Raw genomic sequence first — 15834 nt, 5'->3', positions numbered from 1 at the left:
ACTTTGGTGGAATTCAGTGCCTTAATGCTGATATAATCACGTCCACTCCCGCGTATGACCTTTACTACATAATCTGGAGCCAGTCAAATTTTTACAGATTCCGAGGCGTGTTCGTAACACGTCCTTTCTTTTGCAATTACCGTTTTGCCCTTTTCGACCTTCCATACCACCTTTACAGATTCTTATCATTCGGGATCTGTACGTAGCAAGTACCAACAATACCTTACAGTGCATACAGTTATATATCACATCCTGGCCATCCAGAACTTTCTGTTTCAGGTAATAGAACCAATATTTCCAAACTTGCCCTTGTGACCTTTCCATTTCGTTACTTGCCTCCTTCCGTCGTATGTAAGGCTTACAGATGGAATTTATTATTTCATTTTCCTATGACTTGGCTCTATCGCACGATCTATGACCGAAAGAAGGCCAACAATCCCTAAATGCCCCGTAGCCTCCTGTTTATAAATGTGGCGCGCTACACACCATAAACAGGACTCTACCGGACACGACTTTGCAGACAACCCCACAGACAGATCTCGCTCTGATACCACTTTGTCACACCCCAATATCCCTATGGAGTGATGGGCACCCGACCCTTACTTAGGGCCGAGCGAACCCTCAGACTCTTGCTACACATAAAATCACGTCAAACTTTTTAAATCAAATAAGATAAAATACATAGTAAATTTGTTTTTTCCAGAAATATTCTTTCTCGTAGCTTCCGAGTAGAACAAATCTATAATCATACAAAATTCAGTACATAACACAGACCGACATATCGGCTGACGGAGCCGCCTACAGACTGACTAACAATACCCACGACGCTGTCTGCAAAGTCTCTAACACAGATCCAGAAATCTTAACAGACAAACTCTGACTCGGCAGCGCTCCTGGAGGAATGGAGCTTGCCATCTCCGCTGGAACATATTCTATAATAACTTCAGCTCATCTGGGAGTACCTGCGCGGCATGAAACGCAGCCCCCGAAGACAGGGTGTCAGTACGGAATATGTACTGAGTATGTAAGGCATGCAATACAGAGAAATAGAATCATAACTGAAACAGACAGAACTAACAGGTAAATACATTACTCGGAATACCAGACGCTTACCTTTCAGATACAATTCATACATACTTGTCTCCTATGTCAGACGGGGCACAGAAGGTAAACGAATCGACCAGAGTACCAAAATGCTTATTTTGCAATCACAGATCGCATGTCCGAAGAGGTGCAGAAAATACAGAATGCGTCGGGGTCTCACCCGTCAGACGGAGTACAGAACGTACAGAATATTCAGATAACGCCATGTGTTAGACGGAATACAGAACATATCGTACGCTTCGCTGAGGTCACAAATCCGACAGATTACAGAACGTGCAGAATGTTCAGATGATGTCGTATATTAGACGAAATACAGAACATACAGAAGGCTCAGATGATGTCATATATCAGACGGAATACAGAATGTACAGAGTATCAGAATACTTACTTTTCGGGCACAGATTAGATATATCGGAATCATATAATGTTTACACAGATACCAGATCCCGGCCCTTTACGAAGGGACGCGGTGAACAGAATGATCATATGCCAGAATTATATATCATACATGCGTGTAACGTGTCCCGGCCCTCCTATGAGGGACTCAGTGGATAGACTCATTAATGCTTGTCAAAATTATGGATCACATATGCATATAACGTGTCTCGGCCCTTCAAAAAGGGACTCGGTAGATAAAATCATGCATAACAAAATTGTATATCACATATGCAAATAGCGTGTCCCGGCCCTTTGTTAAGGGACTCGGTAATATGAAATCATGCATGTCAGAATCCTATACCATGTATACATAACGTGTCCCGGCCCTCTACTGCGGGTCTCGGTGAATAATCATCATATGCCATCGTGGCCGCCATCCCCGTATCATCATATCATAATCATATACAAATAACGTGTCCCGGCCCGCAAGTACGAGGAACTCGGTGAACAATGCAGAGGAAGAGCACGATAACAGAACCTGGCCCGGGATTCAGTGAATCAAACCGTATCGTGGAGGTACGCACGAGAACATAACATGCCCTGGCCCGGGACGGAGTGAAAGATACATTGAGTCATGCACGAGCAGAGTCGTGAGAAACCATATGCACATAAATCCAGACTCGATGAATACGTACACTTACCGACATTCGAAGACTCAGAAATGAGTTTCAGATTCGTCCGAGTTAGTATCAGAAAGTTATGAACATTTGGAAAGCAGGAACCTCTTCGGACTTTTTAAGCGATCCGAGATCGTACCGGAAGAACATTACGGCTCTCAGAGCATACTCATATCAGAATACTTGGATCAGAAGACTCATATCCAGATACTAATAGCCGAATACTTATACCGGAATACCCGTATCAGAATACTTATATCAGACGCTTATACCAGAATGCTCATATCAGAATTATCATATCAGAATGCTTAGATCAGAATACTTATAGCGGAACATTTACATCAACACGTTTATACCAACATATTCAAATCAGAACATTCGTATCGGAGTGCTTAGTTTACCGCAGGATAGTCAAATCAGAACACTTGTATCTAAGTTACCAGGGACTTATAACAAACTTAGAACATTAGCCAAGTGTTTCCATTAATTATCGTACGGAAATAAAGCAAATAGAGCAATATATATAGGTCTCGGGGATTGTGGGCCCACCTCGGGTCAAATGAGGTGGCGCACACAATTTACGTATTTTACACATCATAATATCATTCGTGATAGTTTTAAGGTAGTCGAGTCCCATTTGTTCAAGTTCTAGATGTTTAGACAATTTTTCCAACCATAAGCAACCTAATTGATTCAATTCCACTAAAAGAAAAAGGGGCAATTTCGGACGTGGATTCCGAAGAGTAGAGTTGTCCCCGAGGTCCAAATTCAAGCCTAGTATATCTAGGGCATGCCGAGAGAAAGAAAGGGTAAGCCTTACATACCTTTTCCGCTCCTTAAGCTTCTCCAAATTCGAATCCCGTTTCCTCCAAAATCTACAAATGGTCATGTTTACCAATTGTGAGTTATAGCTTCTAAGAGTTTAACTTAAATTCATGTTTGTCTACCGAAATTTCGGCAGCATTTCCCCTATACATATAGCATCCCCGAGATTCAACTCGGCTCAAAACAACAACAACCATACCAACGACAATATATATAACATTAACAATCGACTAGAAACGCATTCTAGCGCAAATAGTCTTATTTTCCAAATAATGCAACAACTCCAAATCCAACTTTGCACTTACAAATCAATATCAATATTTTCATATTCACATACTAATTAGGATCATTCAAACATAAACCAAGGGAATTCCAAGCTATATGTTCAATATTCAATAATTCCAAGAATTTCCATACTCGATCCAAAATTCCTTATATATAGCAAAACCATCTCAACATATTTCGTACATACTAATTCATCACCAACGACCACAATCTACACCCCAAACAACTTCATTATCTTAATATCATAAAATCATATTAATGTGACATAATTCTCTACATTTCATTTTCATGCCAACTTACCCCATATATACTTCATTTACATTGTAATGATCACAACAACACAACTAACATGTTAAACAAAATAATTCACTCCCATTATACTTCCATGCACCACACGGCTATATCCTATATTTCCAAATTCAACCAAATTCATTCAACTTCCATTTCCAATATAAATCCCACCATAACCATAACTAGAATACAACATAAAATTAATTCATCTTTGCCCATACACCAACACATGCACACGACTATATTCATATATGTACACCTCCATGCAACTCCCATGTTTCCATGAATTTTAACCATTTCTACATTCCACAACATAAACAAAACCATTCATAACATAAAAAGGGGATGAATTCTTACCTTTCTTCTTCAACTCCTTCACTTGACTAGAACGCGGAAACGACGAAACGGATGGCCTATCTTCCGAAACAATTATACCATGTTGTAGAGGGACCTTGAATTAGTAGGAATTCAACAAGAAAATAATTTTTGGATCAAGATTTTTGAGGGTTGATTTCTCTATGGCCAACCCGAAATGGCTCCTATTGTTCTTGTTTTTTCTTACCTTGTTTTCTTTCTTTGTTTCATGAATAATGAAATTTTGTTTTGTCTTACCTCATAAGCTTATGTATATATATATATATATATATATAACTATTGTAGTCATGTGAGGGGCACATGCCCCATTTCTAGAATTTTCTTAAAATTCTAGCAAAGATGACTTATTTGTCATCTTTTTTTTTTTTCATTTCTTTTTCTCACATGGCCAATATGGCCCTTTTTGAAATTTCAAGAAACTTGTGTGAGATTCCCATTTTGCCCCTCGACTTTCCTCATTATTACCATTGGCCATTTTGTAAATTTCTCTTTTTACCCTTGGCCTTTCCCAATATTTTCATACTACCAATATTCATAAATAATATTCCTCACAACCCGTACATAAAAATGATTCTTGGAAATCATCTTGTCCTTAACTTGCCACGACTTCCTCGAATTATCCGAATGTATGAAATACGGGATATAACACTCGCAATCACATAAACCTATAATGATAGTCAATTTTCCTGAAGCCAACTAAATCAAACTAATATGTTGACCTAGATAGTCAATTTACTCAATACCAGATCAACGTACTAATTACAGGACACTTTCTGGAAAGTCTCTAAGAGTGAATAACTGAATCATATAAGCCGGGACAGGGCCCCGACGTACCCATACTATCATATAATAAACGTAATGACTCGGCATTACTCTAGGAAAAAGTGGAGTTGCTAATCCCAGCTGATAATCAACATCCTAGCTGAACACTTATGCCTGCAAAACAATTAGGGACTGTGCGGCATGAACACAGTGCCCCCATGCAAAGGGAGGTCAGTACGAACAATGTATTGAGTATGTAAGGCAGGACTGAAATAATCTGAATGTAAATGTAAACTCAAGAGGTGAGGGGTAGCTGAATGTATATAAAGGAGTATCAACTCAAATAGGATTATCAGAAACAACCGACTCAGTCCTGTACCTGAAACCTGAAACCTGACAATGAATCATCATCTATATGTATATACACAAAATCAACATAACAACAGAATAAATCAAAGACTATGACTATGCATGTTTTCATATGAACTCATTTAATCAATGTATAGGCCCTTTTAGATCAATCTGTGAATATATGCATAGGCCCTTATAGACCACAATATATATGTATGAATATATGTATGTATGTATGTATATATGTATGTATACATCATGACGTACCCGGTCTGGCGCAAAACTTTGTGGATAAATCATGTAACTGTAATCTGTATACCGTACCCGGCCTGTATCAGGATTCAGTGTGAATAAGATACATATATATACCGTACCCGGCCCTCTAGTGAGGAACTCAGTGAAATAATCATATATATACCATACCCGACCCTCTAGTGAGAGACTCGGTATGCATGATGCAATGTAAATGCAATATGAATGTAAGATGAGTGAAACATGAACATACTGGAGAGATAAACTCGTAATCATTCATTCATAACAATAGTCCCACAGTCACAATCTTTCTTATTGTGTATTATCCTGGAAGCATAATACCCTCGAATGTCACTATGAATTATAATATCAAAATAGGACTTCAAGAATCATAGACACGTATCCGGACATAATGAAATAGCTTCTGGAAATCAAGAACATTAGCCATTCTAGTAGTTAAGAATAAAAGCTTCTTTGGATTTTATACATTCGTCGTCCGTTTGTTTCATATATACCATGCCAAAAACGAAAAGGGAATAGCCTTAACATACCTCACGGCGTTCAAGAGCTCAGTCCAACCACGAATTTCCATAATTAATATGCCAAACCAATAATCGTAAGAATATGCACATGACTTAAGAAGGCTTTCGTATATCGTATGTATCAATTGATAAATTAATTCTAAAAGGTAACGGGCAACATCTCCCCTATATCATTAGTATCTCCTAATTCGGTATATAACCACAACAGCCCAACAACAAATAAATCTCAACACCACAACATGCATATCGATAACAACTTCAGAATACTTTATAACGAGCAACAAGCTCGAATTAGAATCCATATACTCCATAGCACCTTTTCGTATGTTTCCTTATTAACCTTGAAAATATTCTCAATATGATAAGGGAATCATTTACCACAAATCTAAGCTTTATATCATATAATTACAATAAGAAAAATAGCCCACAGCTCCAACTCTATCACATGACAATTCTATTCGCAAGTTCGTATTTATTTCATCGAGCAACGTAGATACAACTTGGGTAATTCAAATACATCTAGAAGAGAGGATTTCTTACCTTGTATACCAAGATTTAATCTTCTTCCACCTTACTTCATTACAAAGAAAGCCCGGATTTAACAACACGACAAAATAGAACAACGAGATCGAAATGGTGGTCAAAACTCCTATGTCATTCTTGAGAAGAAAAAAATTATACTCCGCTTCCTCGATACATATCTCCCGTGCTATTGTTAGAGGGGAAGATCACGTCAACCTTTCCTTCTCCAAGAATGAATATCAAGTCTCTTTTACATTTACAGAATGTTAGTAAGTTAAGAGACTTGTGCATAATTATCTTTTGAGTCATTACACATGGCCATACTTGTGAAAGGACACATGGTCATTACTTTTGTAAAAAAAAATAACCTTATCCAAAAAGGTGTCATCATGCAAGATGCAAAGAAAATACTTGCTCACTTGATCACTTCTTTAGATGCTGTCATGTGGATAAATGTGGTCACTTACCACTATTCAATTAATAAATTTAATTTCTTTATTCCCACTACAATTCAACGTTTAACCAATCACGTACATAATTAATTTCTTGATAACAATTCGCTTAAGTAATAACTATTTTAACACACCTCATATACTCATTATTATGCTCATGTAATATGGCTCTAGTCCATAGCCTCATTTTCCACACATAAAATATTATTTCCAGTCATCGTCGTCACACTTTTCCGTCTTAAATCATTTTGGGACTTCATCATTCTATACACCGAGCTCTTGATTTGCATGATTGAATATGACCAAATCCTCTAGGCTTGGGTAAATTTGCACATGTTGGACAATTCAGTTTCCTAATCCAAAAATACGGGGGTACTATAGCTTGGACCGTATTTCAATCAGATAAATTTCGAACCTGGACGAAACTTATTTTCTTCGATTGTTTAACATCTAATCCTTACGATACATTTGTACCATCACTCTAACCACCTATTACCTTGGGGGATAACCTCATTTTGATTACTAATGTCATTAAACTCACACGCTTTCTAACGCATGGGAACACGGGATGTAACACCTTCCTTCACCATAAAATGGTACTTCTCCTAATTCAGCACAAGATTAGTGTCCTCACACCTTTTCAGCACTTGACCCAGATGGTCAAGAAAATCATCAAAAGAGTCACCAACCACAGAGAAATCATCCATGAAGACCTCGAAGAAGTCTTCCACCATGTCTGAAAGAATCGACAACATACATATCTAGAAAGTAGCCAGTGCATTGCAAAGACCAAATGGCATCATGATAAAATAAAACGTCTCATAAGGATAAGTGAATGTCGTCTTTTCTTGGTGTTCAAAAGCAATGTTAATATGATTATAGCCAAAATACCCGTCTAGGAAGCAATAGCAAAACCTTCCCGCCAGCCGATCAAGCATCTGATCAATAAAAGGCATGGGGAAATGGTCTTTGCAAGTGGCTGAATTAAATTTCCTATAATCAATGCAAACACGCCACCCAATAATAGTACGAGCCGGAATTAACTCATTTTTAGAATTAGGTACCACTGTGATACCTCCCTTTCTTGGAACGCATTGTACCGTGTTTACCCACTTGCTATCTGCAATAGGATATACATCTCCAGCATCTAGCCATTTAATTATCTCCACTTTCACTACCTCTTAGATAGGTGGATTCAATCACTGCTGGTGCTCAACACTCGGTGTACTATATTCTTAATGCTAAATCTTGTGCTCACATATGCCCGAGGGAATTTCTCGAATATCTGCAATAGTTTAGCCTATGGCATGCGTGTATTCTCTCAATATCTCTAATAATCTCTTTGTCTTCTCTTCATTCAGAAATGCAGACACAAGTGTTGTCTAGGCCCAGAAACTCATACTTCAGATTGCAGGTAGCTGCTTAAGTTCAAGCTTTGGCGGCTCAACATTGGATGGTTTTGCTAGTGGTGTCTTTCTATTTTCATGAACAAAATCAAACTTCTTTGGGTGGTATGAATATTAACCTAACCCAACAAACGAATTCACCGTCTCCACATAGCCCTCCATGTTATCAGCATTAAAATTCACTAGAATAGTAGCAAGAGCTTCTCCCAAACATTTTTCTGCCATTATGAATTCCCGAGCTTCATTAATAACATCAAAAGAATCAATCACTGAAATGCTCTTGTAAGCACTCAGTAACTTCATCCCCTTACTTGCCTTGAAATTCACCTCTTCATCATTGACTCAAAATTTTATTTCATTCTTTTTCGAATCCATAAGAGCCCTTCCCATAGAAAGGTAAGGCCTGCCCAGAATAATGGGAAAATCACGATCAACAACACAGTTAAGAATAACAAAATCTGCGGTCAACAAAAAAGCACCAACCCGCACAAGAACATCTTCAATCATGCCATCTGGCCTCTTAATAGATCTGTCAGACATCTGTAAATGCATAGTCATCGGCCTAGGCATCCTCAATCCTAATTGCTTATAAATAGAAAGTGGCATTAAATTTATATTGGCCCTTTATCACACAGAGCATGAGCAAAATCATGATGCCGGATAGAATAAGGAATGGTGAATGACCCAGGATCTCCCTTCTTCTTAACTGTTGTTGTCAAAATAATAGAACTCACTATGTGAGTCAAACTCACAGTATCATGTTTCATAGACCTCTTCTTCATAAGCAGATCTTTCAAATATTTTGATAATCCCGGCATCTCCTTGATAACATGCAAGAAAGGAAAGTTCAATGACAACTGCTTTAACTGATCATAAAATTTCTGAAACATAGCATCTTCCGTTATCTTCACCAACCTTTGAGGAAAGGGAGGTTTAGATTTGAAAAGTTGAGTCAAAAGGCAGAGAGCCACCTTTACAGTCTGCTTGCTCTTGTCGTCAGTCATCTTCGAACCCTCTGGAATATCAGCAACTTCCTCCACCATTGGAATTTTTGAGGGAACCTCTTCAGCAATAATTTGTTTATCAAACTGCACCTCTTCTTCTTCAGGAACTGGCTCGAGAACTATCACCTTCTTTTTAGCACTTTGGAGTTTTTTACCACTACTATTACTGATAGCATAAACACGATCTATATTAACTCCCCTATTCTTCAGATTCAGAATAGTGTCAATAGGAAGTCCTCCCTTTTGAGTAGGGTGCTGCTATCTGGATATATCACGCATCTGTGACTCAAACTTTTGAATGGAAGCCGTATGATATCCACTATTTCAGTCATCCCGGATAAAGTCTTCTTAGCCTTGGTTTGACTTTCTAGCACCTTCTCAAGCATAGCCTCCAACCGCAGACTACTTGCTCATTTGATTGCCCCTTTGGTGGAATATATGGATTAGAACTCTCATTTCCGAAATTGTTGTTGTTGTTGTAGTTCCCTTGGTTCAAGCCACCATTATTATTATTGTAGTTCCCCTGGTTGTTGTTGTAAGTACCTTGTCCCTGCTGGGGTCTCCATTGATTTTGATTCTAATAACCCCCTTGGTAGTTTTGCCTTAGATAACCCCCTTGAGAGTTGTTCACATAGTTAGCATCTTCCACTGGCATAGGAGGTCCCTCTAGATATGGACCCTCTTGAACTTGGTACATCCCCTTAGGCATTCCTTGAGCTTCTTCACAAACATTCACCTTTTTAGTCTCCTTCTCGTCAAACCTCTTAGTCAGCAAAGAAATATATTTTGCAGGCAGAGCTAATGTCTGCTGTGTCTCATGATTCTCATTCACTATACTGTGGATCACTGTACCCCCATACAGTAGATTATCATCATTAACTGAGTGCTATGCCTGATTGTGTGTAGTTAATCTGTCATGCATATTAGAGAGTCGGGTGTAAGTTTTATCCATGAAACACCCACCAACTGCATTGTTTGCGACTGATTGAGTTATAGGATCCAGCCCTGTGCAGAATTTCTCCATCAATATATTCTCCAAGAAACCATGATTTGGAGACTTCTGCAAATAATCTTTAAATCTATCCCAAGCTTCATATAGTTGCTTCCCCTGGCCTTATTTTAACTCATAAATTTTGTCACGAATTTCATCCTTCTTTCTTAGAGGATACCACTTGAAAAAAACCGCAACCATCTCTGCCCATGAGGTACTAAAATTCCGGGGCAGCTTTTCAAACCATACTCTTGTATCTCCGGCTAAAGGATATTTGAACATCCTTAGCCGAATAGCATCTTGCGAAACATTATTTTGGATTTGATGAGCACATACATCCACAAAGTTCTGCAAATTTCGATAAGGATCATTGTCGGCGGAGTTTTAAAAATAGCCCTCAAGTTTAAGAAACTGGTAGAGAGAGGAATCAATTTTGACACTTGTAGCTCCAACCTGAGGACGAATAATAGCAGATGCATAGTCCTCCTCATCTATCAGATCATCAAATACATTCTCATCCTCTGCTATAATCTCGGGAGGGGGGGGGGGGGGGGCTTGTTGACCACCCTGGTTAGCATTTGCTCCTCGTTGATTACAAATCATGATCACATAAGGAATAGCAAACAAGGTGTGATGGAAAAAGAAAAAGATTTCAAGCAAAGTAATCACTATTAAGAATTTCAAAATCGTATTCCCCGACAATGGCGCCAAAATTTGATACACTCAAATTACACCTATTGAATGGTGTAAAGCGGACAATGTCAAATATAGTAACAGGTTGGGGTTCGAATCCCACAGCGAATATGGTGTTAAAAGGTTACTAAAGTCATAGAGTACTTTCTTATGGTCTAAATTTCGTATTCAGTTGAGTTGTAAAAGTTTCTTATATATTAATAAAAGCTCGATTGATTATTGTAAATTCAGATGGCTAAATGATCTAAGATTGTGTCACCACTTAGGTTAGTTGTTATGCCCTAGGTATCAACGTAATATACTCCTTATGGATTGACTACTGTATGCACTTAATCTCTATGTGACCTAATAGTATTTCCCAATAACTACTAGGTATTTATCTTCACGATTTTCCCAAATATAGAAGACAGTTATTGTCATCTCATCATGAAATAATACGCAAGCCGACAAGGCTGCCATCATATAACAATATCATATGCAAGCCGGCAAGGCTGCCATCATATGGACGAATATCATATCACAGAGCATCGTATAGACATAGCTGAATAGAACTCATACACAACCCACACATATGTCCGCAGACCTCTAAGAGTATCAACAGTAACGTAACATATTGCTGGACAGGGCCACGTCGTACCCTTAGTCCACATAGGCATATAAATATATATCCGAGAAGGATTTGTACCAAATTCTGGACTCCGGAACAATGGAGTTCTCCAAATAGCAGAGGGGAAATCTTAAGCTGTCGGATCACCAAAGCGAATGTCTGCACCTGCGGGCATGAAACGCAGCCCCCCGAAGAAAGGGGGTCGGTACGGAATATGTACCGAGCATGTAAAGCATGAAATACAGAAAACGGGATCATAAATGAAATAAGAAGTACAGAAAATGAGTACAATAACCAGAATACCAAGTACTTGCTTTCGAAACATAAATCATGCATGTCAATATCATATATCATATCCGGCCCCATTATGGGACTCGGTGAACATGGTCGCCACCCCGTCTCTGGCGCCATAACACAGCATAACTTCAGAATATAATATATATCTCCGTAACACAGCATATCTCCGTAACACAGCATAACTCCGTAACACAGCATAACTTTCATATCACAGCATAACTTCATAACACAGCATAACTTCAGAATATACATATATATATTGTACCCGGCCCTTTAATGAGGGACTCGGCGAACAATACAGTGAAAGTGTGCACGATAACATACCCGGCCCGGGACTCGGTGAAAGATATATTAAGATATGCACGAGCAGAGTAGTGAGAAACTATATGCAATTCAAAACATTTTTAAGGACTCAATAGAATAGTCAACACGAACCATCGTTCGCAATTTCAAATAATAGTCATATCATATACCTTTCGGATGCCCCTGTGGATTATATCAAAATGGAACTTGAATCATATGTACATATCAATATATATATCAAAACATAAGTTATGGGAATCAAGATCAATAGCCATCCTAGTGGCTCTAGGAGTAGGAATTCCTTTGGAATCGTATATATATATATATATATATATATATATATATATATATATATATATATATATATATCTCGTATATTCATTTCACAACGATCATGCCAAAAAGTAAGAAGGGTTAGCTTCACATACCTTTAGCGCTTATTCGTCACAGTATGTATACGCTGCCCAATAATACTTCGACCTATAGTAAGATGCCAACAACTACGTTTAAGTTACGGGGAGATTCAAAATGTATTCTAACGTTAGTAACTCCTTTCTAGATGTTTAGACGACGTTTTCTCTTGTGTCCAAACCAACCACACACAACCAATCACACATCAATAATTATGTGTTCAATACCAATCCGGACAGCCCACACAATATTCTAAACAGGCCACATTCATAACATGCAATAACGATTCACATACGGCTACGGCATTCTCAAGTTACTTCTAATAGTTTGTAGCCTTAACGTTTGCATGTAACAACTTATAACAGCCCATCCAACATACAATATGATGTATACTCTTAACTTATAATTAGTCTTTCCAACTTAATGAAAATACAAGTCCAAAACAGTCCCTAACCAACAACAAATCCAAAACAGTCCCTAACCGACAACATAACAATGTTCGGAATTCTTGCAAACGTTTACGAACATACTAAGCCAACCACATACGATTTTTACACATCATTTCATGTCTTATTTTCATATAATTTCAGTAAGTTATGACCAGCTATCCACACGACAAGTACAACATCAATTCATACGCAACTACGCTATATCGTCATTTCTATAATCCTTACAACAATTCTCAAACGACTTTAGTTTCAACTCCAATAATTAAACACCTTCATTTCCATCATAAATTTCATGATAATAACAATAAAAATATCAAGTAAAAAAAGTTCACTAACTTCCTCACAAAACAGTCCACGCACGGTTTCAACATGCTTCAACATCACTTCACATAAAATCATAGAGTCACTTTATTTTCATACTAACACAACTTCACCTTTAACCTTCCAATTCTTTTCATTCTTTTTACCATGAGATCTATGATAGTAAAATACATATTTATTAAAGAAAATTATTTCATTAATTCCACCAAAATAGTCCCCTCGGTCACAACAACATTCCAACACCAACATTCATGATTTTATGCATGCGATTCATGTTCTTCAAGTTACAACCATACTTCAACATCAACACATATAACCTCCTGGTTACTATCATGTTCCAACATCATCACACCTTATTTCATACATACAACCTATATCTACTCATCTACATCACCCTTAATGCATGGAAAAGAAAGTTAGATCTTACCTTGACAACTTGACTTCCCTACTTGGATAGAGTTGGTGACTTGAGATGAAAATGGTTCTTGTTGCTCCAAAGACAATATTAAAGTTTTAGGGACCTTCTAAAGTGTTGAAACACCTTGAAAATAATTTTTGGATCAAGACTCAAAGAGCTCAAAAATCAGCCCCTTGGCCGAATGCTCTCTCTCTCTAGGCTTAGGTTTTCTTTCTTTGTGTTGTGTAGTTGAAATGAATTGTGATGGATGATTTCATGGACATTATTTGGTTCAACTTTGATTCCTACAAGTTGGTCACATTCTCCACTTATGGCATGATTCATTCCATTAACTTTACACTTAAAATTTTCTAATTTTTCTCTTCAACTTTCGGCTAAGTGTGTTGGCTGATTTTTCATCTTTGTTTCCTTTCTTCTTTATTTTCAATTGTTTACAAGACAATATCATGTGTGGTGAATGATTCACACACCACCCTTTGTCCATTGTTATCATTCCAAGATGAATGATCCATATTTAATGTGAAATGATCCCTCCACCATGTTATGTCTTCCTAAAATAATGTATACTTTAATAAAGTAATGCATGCTTCAATATTCAATTGCATGACTAACCTTTTCCTCCTCCAAATTTCAGCTCCTTGGCCGAATATACATGTGTATTTCTTCCAATTTAATTGTCCACAATATAATGAAAGTGTAGTGGATGAATCAACATTAAATGCATATTTGTATGTCTTCCATAATAGCCTTATTTTAGATGACTTTGAGTCATCTTTTGGACATGGCATGTTAATGTTCATATTGACTCATTGTTACCACTAATTTATACTTAACACCACAATTAAGTAGTTCCTAATTTCCATCAACATTCTTATACTAAGTAAAAATTTATAACCGATTAGTTCTAGTTTAGAAATTAAAAATCCGAGATTTCTATCTCACGTCAATTCCTTCGCGAATAACTCGACGTATAAAATACGGGGTCTAACATTCTCCCCCCTTTTAGAACATTCGCCCTCGAATGTTGAATTTGGTCCCGTACGGTCCTATAAGAATTTTGGAATGGTTTCCCTTATCATCATAACATATAGTCTTATCGGACAATCAATATAATCAAGTGAGGAGTTTACGTTACCTGTAGGCGTAGAAAACAAGTAAGGATACTTGTCTTTCATCTCCTCCTCGGCTTCCCAGGTCATCTCTTCCCTGTTGTTGTTTCGCCATAATACTTTGACGGAAGCCACGTCCTTAGTCCGTAACCTCCTAACCTGCCGATCAAGTATGGCTACAGGCTGCTCCTCGTAGGATAGTTCCTCTATCACATGGACATCATCTACAGGGAATACTCTGGAAGGATCGCCTATACATTTGCGAAGCATTGACACATGAAAGACTGGATGCACTGCTTCCAAATCAGCCGGTAGGTCTAACTCGTATGCAACCTGGCCTACTCTACGGACAATCTGATAAGGTCCAATATATCTCGGGCTTAGCTTCCCTTTCCTGCCAAATCTCATAACACCTTTCATGGGTGACACTTTGAGGAATACCCAGTCACCAACCTGAAATTCTAAGTGTCGACGCCGATTATCTGCATATGATTTCTGCCGACGATGGGGTGCCAGTAATCTTTCCTGGATAAGCTTCACTTTATCAACATCCTGCTGAATCATATCTGGGCCTATCAACTTGGTCTCGCCAACATCAAACCAGCCAATAGGTGATCTGCACTTCCTCCCATACAAGGCCTCATACGGTGCCATTTGAATACTAGAATGGTAGCTGTTATTATAGGCGAACTCAATAAGTGGAAAATGATCGTCCCAGCTACCCCGGAAATCCATAACACAGGCCCGTAACATATCTTGTAATGTCTGAATGGTATGCTCAGCTTGCCCGTCAGTCTTAGGGTGAAACGCCGTACTGAGACTCACTTGTGTCTCCAATCCCTCCTGGAAGGATCTCCATAAGTTAGCTATGAACTGGGCTCCTCTATCAGAAATAATAGTTGTGGGAACCCCGTGAAGTCTAACTATCTCCTTAAGGTACAACCTGGCATAATCCTCAGCTGAATATGTAGTCCTGACTGGAAGGAAATGGGCTGACTTTGTCAAACTA

The sequence above is a fragment of the Lycium barbarum genome, chromosome 2 (assembly GCF_019175385.1).
Source record: "Lycium barbarum isolate Lr01 chromosome 2, ASM1917538v2, whole genome shotgun sequence".
In the NCBI taxonomy this organism is placed as follows: domain Eukaryota; kingdom Viridiplantae; phylum Streptophyta; class Magnoliopsida; order Solanales; family Solanaceae; genus Lycium; species Lycium barbarum.
Note: the sequence above shows the minus strand (reverse complement) of the source record.